Source organism: Anabrus simplex, chromosome 1, assembly GCF_040414725.1.
Source record: "Anabrus simplex isolate iqAnaSimp1 chromosome 1, ASM4041472v1, whole genome shotgun sequence".
NCBI lineage: Eukaryota > Metazoa > Arthropoda > Insecta > Orthoptera > Tettigoniidae > Anabrus > Anabrus simplex.
Window position 1 is genome coordinate 1,479,103,858 of NC_090265.1, and position 12,088 is coordinate 1,479,115,945.

The 12,088-nt window shown below is 40.6% G+C and overlaps 1 protein-coding gene across 3 annotated transcripts in view; it reads left to right on the forward strand.

Moving 5' to 3' along the window:
* The window catches only part of ATP8B (ATPase phospholipid transporting 8B), a 940,482-nt gene that overhangs the window by 391,030 nt on the left and 537,364 nt on the right, over positions 1-12,088 (forward strand). The window contains exon 1 of one of the 3 annotated variants that reach the window (XM_067137970.2): positions 3,526-3,605. The exons of the other annotated variants lie outside the window; for them this stretch is intronic. The gene's annotated coding sequence lies outside the window, so the exon portion shown is untranslated. Of the gene's footprint in view, positions 1-3,525; positions 3,606-12,088 lie in introns of those variants that run through there. 3 annotated transcript variants of the gene reach the window in all.

Genomic DNA, 12,088 nt, shown 5'->3' on the forward strand with positions numbered 1-12,088 from the left:
TTACATTCATTTTTGTGCGATTTTATGATTAATAAAGTCTGTTTGTATGCATGTGTTGTTTTCTTCAGTAACATTTTACGGGTGGGGAATCAGTTTCCCTGATAGGTTATAGGGATAAGAAGACTGAAAAGGTTAGGAACCGCTGAGTTAAAGTTTGGCAAATATTTTACTAGTAGATTTAAAAAGTGAATTTATCGGCTGTATTTAAATACTTTTGTATTATTATCCAGCAGAAGTTATGTCAATGAAGCTTGCTGTTTTGTATGTAGTAAAGCGTCGATCTCGCATTTGATTTTGTTCCGTTGTGGTATCTGCAGTTACTGTCTCAAAATATTCCAAAAGTATCAATAATATCTACTAGAAAATACGTTTTATCTTCTTCAGCCATACCAACTAATGAGGAATTTGTTTCAGATATTTGTCAGGCTGTGAATTAATTCCATTACACACAATTTACATTGTTTGCTGTGAACTGTTTGCGTTCTGTTATTCGCAGTATGTGGCGAGGAAGAGGTTTGTATTCTCTCGTCAGAGTTGTGGGTAATATTGAACGAACTCTTTTAGTTCAACTAGTGCAAATACTATTCTTAGCATCTTACTCGTGCAATAAATTCTCGCTCTCATTTAGTTCTTCCAGGTTGAACCGTGTTGTTGTTTTATTTACCTTGTAGTTGATTGGAGCTGTCTGGGGAGACTGATTACCGTGGATCGAGTAGGGGTATGTCAGTCGCCTTGACAATGAATACTGCAATGTGGGTGGGGCCGCAGAGGAAGAATATACCCATGGTATCCCCTGCCTATCTTGAGAGGCAACTACAAGGGGCGACCAAGTACCGGTATGTTAGGTGCTCAATACGTTTGTGATTAGTAGCAGGAGAGAGTGGTTCAGTGTGGGTTTACAGTACTTGTGATTAGTACCACTGTATGCAGAACACCACGGGCTCACGTTACTTATGATGAGTACCATTATGTGAGAAACACCGCGGAATAGTACGAGTCCCTGTGATAAAAAAAAAAATGCTATTTATTTGGGGCGTCGACCTAAGAAGATCTTTTGCCCTTACTTTTGCACTATATGTTATGAACCTGCGTGTATTTGGAAATGGCGGAAGTGTGAAGTGTTGAATGTGAGGAAAGGAACGTTAAGGATGACACAAACACCCAGTCCCCAGACCAGGGATATTAACCATTTACAATTAAAAACCCCTGGCCCGGCCGGGAATCGAACCGGGTGACAGGCGGACGCGTTGCCCCCTACACTGCGGGGCCGGACAGTCCCTGTGATTAGTACACCTCTGTGAGGAACACCACGGGTTTGCGTTGCCTATGAGTGGTGCCATTATGTGAGAAGCGCCATAGGTCTGCGTTACCTGTGTGACGTACGTTACTTGTGAGAAACACTTGTGAGTAGTACCATAAATGTGTGGAACACCGTGAGTCTACGTTACTTTTGATTAGTACCAATACGTGAGAAATACCATGGTTCTACTTTACTAGCTATAAGTACCATTGAGGGGCCGTTGACATGGATTTTGGACCCCTTTAGACAACATGCATCATCGATTCAGGATTGTGCTTTGAAACCAGTCCCTTGGTCAGTAATACTATTGTTTTAAGATAGTTTCTAGGAAGGCTCGATTTTGGATTTTTTTTAAACATTTTAACTTTTAGTATTTTTGAGTTGGATCCTCTGATTATTTTAAAATAATATTCATTAATGCATTCTCCATCATCACGTTTTGAATTCTAGTCAGTGGATGAATTTTGGACTTTTTTTTTTTTTTTTTTTTTTTTTTTGCTAGGGGCTTTACGTCGCACCGACACAGATAGGTCTTATGGCGACAATGGGATAGGAAAGGTTTAGGAGTTGGAAGGAAGCGGCCGTGGCCTTAATTAAGGTACAGCCCCAGCATTTGCCTGGTGTGAAAATGGGAAACCACGGAAAACCATTTTCAGGGCTGCCGATAGTGGGATTCGAACCTACTATCTCCCGGATGCAAGCTCACAGCCGCGCGCCTCTACGCGCACGGCCAACTCGCCCGGTTTTTTTTTTTTTTTTTTGGACTTTTAAATTGTCATTACATTTCGTCTCATTTCGTACCATTAGGGGCGGATGACCTAGATGTTAGGCCCCTTTAAACAACAACAATAATAATAATAATAATAATAATAATAATAATAATAATAATAATCATCATCATAATCATCAACACTTTATGCGATGCAGTGGACTAGTGCTGTATACATCCCTTCATCTGGAATCAAGACGAATAAATATAATTTAAAAAAATTAAAAGTAAATTAAATTAAAATTAAAAAATTTAAAAATAAATTTATAATACAGTATTTGGACCTTGTAAATGTGTATAAGAAAGACAACAAACAACGAAAATGTTTCATGTTTGGCTGCTTTGACGGAAGATTATCGTTATCCTGTAGAAATTACGATAATTCTATTAATCGAAGTCGAATAGCTTACGGATGTCGAAGCATCACTTGAGTTTTGTTTGGGACAGAATTGTTACCGGTAGTTCCGTCATTTTTTATTTCCTTAGAGTGTATTTCAATTAATATATGTTTCAGAAAGCACCTGTCATGATTTTGACACACTATAGTATAAAAATATGTCATTGGTTCGTAAGAACAGTTTTTTTCTTCACAAATACAATATTGCGGTCAGGCTGATAACGGGCAGATAGAAACAGCTTAACTAAAGTAAAATAATGAAATAAGAAGTTGCATTTTAATTATAGTCGATTGTCTGGTAAGTCTTCAGCCCAGAGGCTGGTTGGATCCTTTGATAACGCCACTAACAAAAAGCAGATGGTGGCGCCATGAGGCATGCAAAATATAATGAGAAGTGAGATAGCTGACCATTGCTTTCCTCACCAGGATGGAAAATGCTACTGAAACTCGACTAACCTTATACATTGTATTTTTCAGAACATCCAGACGCATTAGCCGTGCTCTGAATGTCAGTAGTCAGTACCACCCATATTTCAGCAGCCAACATATTGTAACCATCGAGAAATAACAAATTTTGTTTGAATTTTAACATGGATACATTTACCATTTAGTTTCAATATACTACAGGTATTTTTCTTTAATAATAATAATAATAATAATAATAATAATAATAATAAAGGTAAGAGCGTGGCATATCTCCCCTACTGGTTACACTTCCCTCTGTCAAGCTAAGTAATAGGAAACTGTCTGATGTTGAACGGCAGATAAGGCTTTCCCATACCCCGGTTTCGCTGTCAGGGGCGAAAGCTTCGTGACAGCACTTTGATTAAAAATAGATGCCCATCAGCATGGAACATGTTCGGTTTACTGTGTAGTGTTTTTAGTAGTAGCCGATAGATCTCTCTTCATGTCGAGCTGTATCGCAGTAGTGTAAATACTGGCCTGTAGATGGCAATAGAAACTCCTATGGTGTCGTTAGGTGGCAGCACTTGTATTGCAAGCTATACTGATCGATACTACCTTTCTGTTTGTAATTCCTTGACTCTCCAGTAGAGTATTTCTTAACCTCTTCATTTCCAGCTCTCATGAGAATCTGAAGATTGATCGGCCTTTGTCTTTAATCCAAACCTCGTGTAGATGTGAGTTATTTTTTTTTTTCCTTTCAAATTTTAACATATCTCAAAGGAATTTTCAAGTTATTCATGGACATGGTCTGGAGGTGTGGGTTGAACCATGTCCGTTCTCGTTTTTGTTTTGTTTTGATGTGTCCATCTTTTATGTTGTAGTTATTCTTTCTGTTTGGTTTGTAATCATCTTGTCAAACACGAAATTCTAGGAAAGTGTCTAAATACAGACATATTTCCTTTAAGGTATAAGTGATTTAAAACTCGATACGTATGATGTGTACATAGATGAGAAGGTTAGGATTCTCTTTTTTGTTACGCACGGCGTTAACGAACAATAAACTAAGTAAGGATCTTTGAAAATATTAATTTGAAGAACAGTTTGAACGTCCTCTTCGATAAAATACGAGGCAGATTATTTCATGATTGTAAGGAAGTCTTGCAATTGGGTGCACACGCAGCATACTCTCTTGTTTACACTCTGGCCAGGTTTGGGAGAAATTAATAGATTCGTTCGATTTTAACCGGACAATACAGTTCTTGGAGTTAGCATTCTTAATCTTCTTCCTACCATTCTGATCACGAGATCCCTGTAGGCAATTGGTGTTCGAGAGTTTAAAGGCCTCGTTTGAATTCGACTAAAGGTATTGAATTGAACAGTGCATGAGGGAGGTGGAGGGCGAGGAGGGAAGGGAGGCGGGGCACTGTGAAGATGGGGTAGCGTCAGTTTGTGTACCTAGTACGAGGGAGAGCGCTTAGTTCGGGCCAGATAGGGACGTAGATCGTATGCACTGTGTACATGTGAGGACATACAGCTGAGAGCTCGCAGCGTGCCCGAGGATACCATGTGTTCTAATTTCCAGCACACGTTATACGTTAACACGAGAGCTCAAGTGCAGAGTATATTGGAGAGTGCTTAACGTATGGAGCGATTACATGAGGACTCCTCTTAGTAGGCTTATGAAGCGCGATTAAGGCGGCGTATTTTGGCGCTAACCAGCTCTCTTTCTCTTACCGTATTTTCCTAATTGCTTGAAGTTCGTTACCACACTAGAAATTTACCAAGAAAATCTCCGAGTCTGGCGCATTTTCATGGTGCCATTAACACCTTCACCAAATGTGGCATATAGGCTATAGATAACAAGAACGCTATTTGACTGACAGTCTGAAACGTCGTGAAGGAACGAATGTTCGTGTTAGTTAACTCAAAGTTTGTCCTCAGTTCGTACTCCTGGAAAATGTGAGGGAGTTCTTATAATTTCAGGAACAGGGAGGGTTCTATAGGACACGCTTTAGAAGACGGTTGCTACACGTACTGGTACTCAGGGTTAATAACCAAAGTCCATAAAATAAATTGCAACTACATTAATAGTACATACTACAGGAGTCGACTGAACACACAGCTATTACTAGGGCTCGTGTACTGAATTCAAGTGAGGGTTCCAGTCGCCTCGTACAGGGGAGCTCGAGTTCTTCTGTACCGAGGAGGAGGAAACGAGACTCAGAATTCATTTTAACAGGGATATGTTTTTGGGCTGCTGGTCTGTCTGGAATTAATTAGCATCATCAATTTCCCGACACCATTGTAACCATGGCAACCAGTATTCATCTATGTTTACTAGGTCAGTAGCGTCATCAATTCATTGATATAAGAACGCAAGCTCTTCGGTACATGTTAATAACTCGCTCTTTAGACTTCTAAGCCCAAAACCATACCGTGTAGAGAGTATGCTTCTGCGTAACAGCGGTTAGCTTTGGCTAGCTTTGCAGCTCTAAATGCGGGGGGCGGAGGGGTTGGTTCCCACCGTCGGCTGTCCTGGAAATGGTTTACCGTGATTTTCCTGCAATTAAGCGAATGCCGGGACTATTCCTGTTCCAAGCCACGGCCGCATCCACCCTACGTTCTCCGAAAATTCACACCACTGCCACTAATCTCCTTGGCCTGAGAGACAGTGTTACTAGGCCCGCTGTACCCTCTGCGGATACGGATTACGGAATGAAAACTGTTACCACCGAGCGAGTTGGCCGTGCGGTTAGGGACGTGCATCTGTGAGTTTGCATTCGGGAGATAGTGGGTTCGAACCGCACTGTCGGCAGCCCTGAAGGTGGTTTTCCGTGATTTCCCATTTTTACACGAGGCAAATGCTGGGGCTGCATCTTAATTAAGGCCACGGCCACTTCCTTCACACTCCTAGTCCTTTCCTATCCCTTCGTCGCCATAAGACCTCTCTGTGTCGGTGCGATGTAACGCCAATTGTTAAAAAAAGAAAAAGAGCTGTTACCCACCCATTCTACCAAAAACATATCCATGATTGATTGATTTTCCGTGTGTGTATGTTTTTGTTCGAGTCATCAGTCCATATACTGGTTTGATGCAGCGTCCGCGCCATCCTATCCTGTGTTAACCTATTCATTTCTGCATAACTGCTGCATCCTACATCTGCTCTGATCTGCTTTTCATATTCATACCTTGGTCTACCCCTACCGTTCTTACCCCATACACTTCCCTCTAAAACAAACTGCAGAAGTCCTGTGTGTCTTAAGATGTACCCTATCATTCTACCTCCTCTTCTCGTCAAATTTAGCCACAACGATCTCTTCTCACCAATTCGATTCAGTATCTCTTCATTCGTGGTTCGATTTATCCATCTCACCTTCAGCAATCTTCTATAACACCACATTTGGTGAATAAAGGGCACCGATCTCTGCACATGGTTATGAGGGTGTTTAGGGGTTGTAGTAAAGATGTAAAGGAGAGGGCATATAAGTCTATGGTAAGACCCCAACTAGAGTATGGTTCCAGTGTGTGGGACCCTCACCAGGATTACCTGATTCAAGAACTGGAAAAAATCCAAAGAAAAGCAGCTCGATTTGTTCTGAGTGATTTCCGACAAAAGAGTAGCGTTACAAAAATGTTGCAATGTTTGGGTTGGGAAGAATTGAGAGAAAGAAGAAGAGCTGCTCGACTAAGTGGTATGTTCCGAGCTGTCAGCGGAGAGATGGCGTGGAATGACATTAGTAGACGAATAAGTTTGAATGGCGTTTATAAAAGTAGGAAAGATCACAATATGAAGATAAAGTTGGACTTCAAGAGGACAAACTGGGGCAAATATTCATTTATAGGAAGGGGAGTTAGGGATTGGAATAACTTACCAAGGGAGATGTTCAATAAATTTCCAATTTCTTTGAAATCATTTCGGAAAAGGCTAGGAAAGCAACAGATAGGGAATCTGCCACCTGGGCGACTGCCCTAAATGCAGATCAGGATTGATTGATTGATTGATTGATTGATTGATTGATTGATTGATTGATTGATTGATTGATTGATTGATTGATTGATTGATTTCAAAAACATGTATTATCTTTTTCTTTTTTTTCTCTCTGAGCGAGTTATCCTTCATGTTTCACTTCCATACAAAAGTCTTCAAAAACATCTTTCTAATTCCTATCTCAATGTTCGAGTGAGCAAATTTCTTTTCTTAAGAAAGGCTTCCTTCGCTTGTGCTAGTCTACATTTTATGTTCTCATTACTTCTGCCATCGTTAGTTATTTTACTACCCAAGTAACAATATTCATCCACTTCCTTTAAGACCTCATTTCCTAATCTTTCCTGCATCGCCTGACTTCGTACGACTGCACTCCATTACTTTTGTTTTGGACTTATTTATTTTCATCTTGTACTCCTAACCCAAGACTCCGTACATACCATTGAGCAACTTCTCGAGATCTTCTGCAGTCTCAGATAAAATAACGATATCATCAGAAAATCTCAGGGTTTTGATTTCCTCTCCATGGATTGTGACCCCCTTTCCAAATTCTTCTTTGATTTCCTGTACTGCCTGTTCTATACAGGGTGTACCAAAACTCGACGGCAAAACTTTAGGAATGAATTGCTCACATAGAGAGAAGAAAAAGAGGTTATGACAACATGGGTCCGGAAACGTATACTTACAGATTTATTCAAACTTTTTGACACAAAGTAATTTTAGTAATAATTTACATGTCCTCCGGCAGTCATCCAATCGTCACATCAACAGAGGTTCGCCATTAACATCTGGGCAGGCATTGTTGGTGATTCCTTGTTGAAACCCTACGTTCTTCCGAACAGGCTTACTGGACAGAACTACGGGATTTTTTTGCGTACTGCATTGCCTGATTACTTGGAAACATGTCACTTGCATCCCGTCGACAAATGTTTTTCATGCATGATAGTGCTCCCGCACATTTCAGTCTGTTGCCCGTAGGTTGAGGAGGACCGATTGCTTGGCTACCACCACGCTCTCCTGACTTGAATCCCCTGGACTTTTACCTGTGGGGACACGTTAAATCTCTCGTGTATGCGACTCCTGTTCCTGATGAAGCAACTTTATATGAGCGCATTGTGACAACCTCTCCGGCAGTACCCACTACACCAGGCATTTTTGATCGCGTACGTAACTCGGAGGCTTATATTCAAGCTGAACATTTCCTCTGATACATGCTCAAAGTGTTTCAGCTGCCGTTACAGACGTACGGTGTAAATGTACAAAAGTTTGAATAAATCTGTAAGTATACGTCTACGGACCCATGTTGTCATAAACTTTTTTTCTTCTCTCTATGTGAGGAACCCATTCGTAAATTTTTGCCGTCGAGTTTTGGTACACTCTGTATAAACATTGAAACGAAGGGGGGACAAACTGCAATCTTGCCTCACCCCTTTCTGGATTGCTGCTTTTTTTCATAGCCGTCGATTCTTATCACTGCAGACTGTTTTTTGTAAGATTGTAGATCATTCTTCTTTCTTGGTACCTGATCTCGATCACCTTCAGAATCTCAAATAGCTTTGTCCAATCAACATTACCAAATGCCTTTTCTAGGTTTACGAACGCCATGTATGTGGGCTTGCCCTTCTTAATTCGATCCCCTAAGATCAGACGTAAAGTCAGGATTGCTTCACGTGTTCCTACATTTCTTGTGAAACCAGATTGATCTTCTCTCAACTCAGTTTAAACGCGTCTTTCCATTCTTCCGTAAATAATATGTGTTAGAATTTTGCAGGCGTGAGATACTAAACTAATGGTGCTGTAGTTTTCACACTTGTCATCAACGGCTTTTTTGGGAATAAGTATAACAACATTCTGTCGAAAATCGGATGGCACTTCTCCTGTCTCATACATTTTGCACACTACAGTAAAGGGAATAACCTCGCCATGCTGGTTTCTTCTAAAGCAGTCAGTAATTCAGAGGGAATGTCATCATTTCCAGGTGCTCTGTTCCTATTTAGGTCTCTCAAAGCTTTTTCGAATTCTGACCACAAAATTGGGTCACCCATTCCATCAGTATCAACAGCTTCTTCTTGTTCCGGAACCATATCATCTACGTCCTTACCTTGATTTTCCGTGTAGGGGAGAAAAATATACGAGTACTTTTTGTGATTGAAAAATCCTCACGTACTACTTCATTACACTTTCAATAGCTCCTATACAAACTTATTACTTTCTCTCACAATAAACGTTAACACTGTATTCCCCGCCCACCCGTACCCCTTTCGTCTATATTATTACACTTCAGTTTGCTCCTGTATTTCATTTATAGTTCTCCGATGACGGTTAACGTAAAAGGAACTCATGATTCCAAGTTTGCGGGCTCGATTCCTTTGTACAGCTGGAACGCTGACCTTTTTAGAGTAGACTTCTTGGTACAAAAGCTGAGCGGATTTTGTAAGAAAGAATCAGCATCAACCATTGTATGCCTCACATGGTCCGCCGTAATGAAATATTTCTTGCCTTTTAATACGCAAGTTGCTAATAAACTTGCGTAATTCTATTGTTTCAGAAGGACAAATGGCGTTTAGGGCAATTTGTAACGTATGTTTTTATTTAAACATTTAAACACCCAAGCCCCGAACTAGAGGAATTGAATAGACATGGCCAAAAAGCCCAACCCGGCCGGGAATCGATCCCTCGGGCCTGGCCATCACGTTGATCATTCGGCCGGACGACCGTGTGCTATAACCGAATATTATTTAAAATATAAACGACTTTAAGCTTCCATTCCTAAAGCACTCGTATTGCCCTGCAAGTGAAAATCCAAGGTTTTAAGAAGCTAACACTATTCTAAGGTGTTCGTTATAGTTCTCTGTTGTGTCCTTTTTGATTAGAAGACGCCTGCAGGTTTATTGGTTTCGTTTGGCAGGTAATTAAACATAATGGCAGATGCTAACAACCTTCCTATGTCACTTAATACCCATATTAACCCACATTCTCGGTAAAATATTGAAAGGAAGGAAGGAAGGAAGGAAGGAAGGAAGGAAGGAAGGAAGGAAGGAAGGAATGATTAACTGATTGGTACTTTTGATGGTAATTAAAGACCGCAGGACAGCATGAGAATATAGTCTGATTTTCGTCACGACATGCATTGTTCGTCCCATTCAGGTTTTCTGGAAGTTTAACATTAGCTTTCTTTAAAAATAATTGACATGTTTGCGTTACTCACTATTTCGCTTGCGAGTAGAAAAATAAACTGAATGTGCTCTTCTACCAGCATACATAGTTGTTTTCTGTTGTTTGTAAACATTATATATGCAGTGTTGTAGTTTTATGACCGGTATAAGTTACCAAAGTGAATTAACTCTATTGGTCTGCTCGTGTTATGGACGTATGCATAAAATATCCGGCTTCAACGAAATGCAGATTAAGTGCAATCGTAGCAATATCTGCCACGATTTGGTACTATCATTGGCCGTCTTTTTCTCCTTACTAGTAAGTTGGTTCTGTTAGTGCCACACAACCAGATCGATGTAATAGATGGCATCGTAATATTAATGGAAATTATGCCTGCGAACTTTTATCACAGGTACCATCGTTTTATTACAAGTTGAAATCTACCACGATTTGGTACTATCGTTGATTATCGTTTCTTACTTACTTTTAAGTACCAGGCGAGGTTGGCCGTTCGGTTAGGCGCGCACAGCTGTGAGCCTGCACCCGGGAGATAGTGGGTTCGAACCCCAATGTCGGCAGCCGTGAAGATGGTTTGGTGTGGTTTCCCATTTTCATACCAGGGAAATGCTGGGGCTGTACCTTGATTAAGGCTACGGCCACTTCCTTTCCACTCCTAGGCCTTTCCTATCCCATCGTCTCCATAAGACCTATCTGTGTCGGTGCAACGTAAAACAAATTCTAAAAGTGACTTTTAAGTTAGTTCTTTTTAATAGATAACATCACAGAACAATATCGATGTAATCTTAATATCCATGGTTATGAAAATGAGAATTGTGCCAACGAACTTTTACCACAGGTGCCTTTGTTTTATTACGTGCCCACTTCTGCAAGAGAAAGATTATTGCATTTCACCAAACTTTAACAAGGGACATGCCTTTGCTAACGAGACCTAGTATCTTCTGGTATGGACTTAGATCAGATATGTTATTTTCATTGACCTGTCTCAATCTCATCTTTGGCTCTGACGATATTAAAGCTACTTGATGTATTGTGCTTCTCTAAACGTTACCGTGCCGCGCGGCTTTGATGTCCCTTGCCTTGTGCCGCGCCAGTGACAGCTTCAGTAGACTATACTCCGTACGGCTCTGCTTCTAAATTGACGTTTTAGCAGATTTTGGCTCTGTCTGGTGGTTATGCGCGGAAGCATAGGCATCCAACCAATCCCAAGCTGCCATTCATATCGATTTATATCGGCAGAGCATGATCTCGAAACCCAGTTGCCAACTCTAATATTTACATTCGCCACGTGGTTAACCTATCTCGCTCAGCGTGTGTGGTATTCGGTACGGTTCGCGATCTTTTGCATTTTCCTTCAATATTTAGTGTGTTTTTCATATTGTTGGAGGGTTCCAGTGACTCTGAGATCAGTAGAGTGTTCCCTTTGTAGGCCATAACCTCCTTTCTGTGCCAGCCATTAGCCGTTAGTGATGTATTATTTCCTCATTCTCTTTTATTGTTAATAATATATTCTCTTTTAGTGCCACATATTGTTAGAAAGTATAGTTCTTGTGAATTTGTTTTCAATCCATATTCATGCGTTTTTCTGAGTATGTATTACAATTTAAAAGGGCTGTTTACCGCGGTCATATTGCATCAGCTGTTCTCGCAGGCGTAGCGCGCTGGCAACAGAGGGAAGGCGATGCTCATTTGTTTTGCGAAACTTCAATTTAGAAGTAAGACAGTGCGGAGTACAGGGGGAAATAGGTCTCGTCCCCTTTGCGATCACTCGGGTAGAATGTTAGACTAATTTAATTTTGACGTATTAAGCATTGTCCCATTTGAGATCACTCTTATCAGTGATAACATAATGACTTACGAACACTCAGGTTGCAGTGAGGGAATTTCCTACTGAAGGACTGGTACAGGGAGACAGCCCTCAAGTAATTGGCGAAAACTACGTGCTAGGATTCTGATGTTGAAACTCATTAAATTACTTATGTTTACCGTTTGATTCTGATGTGTTAATATCTGGACAGACAAAGAGAGACAAAATGGGTTTAAAATATACCTTTTATT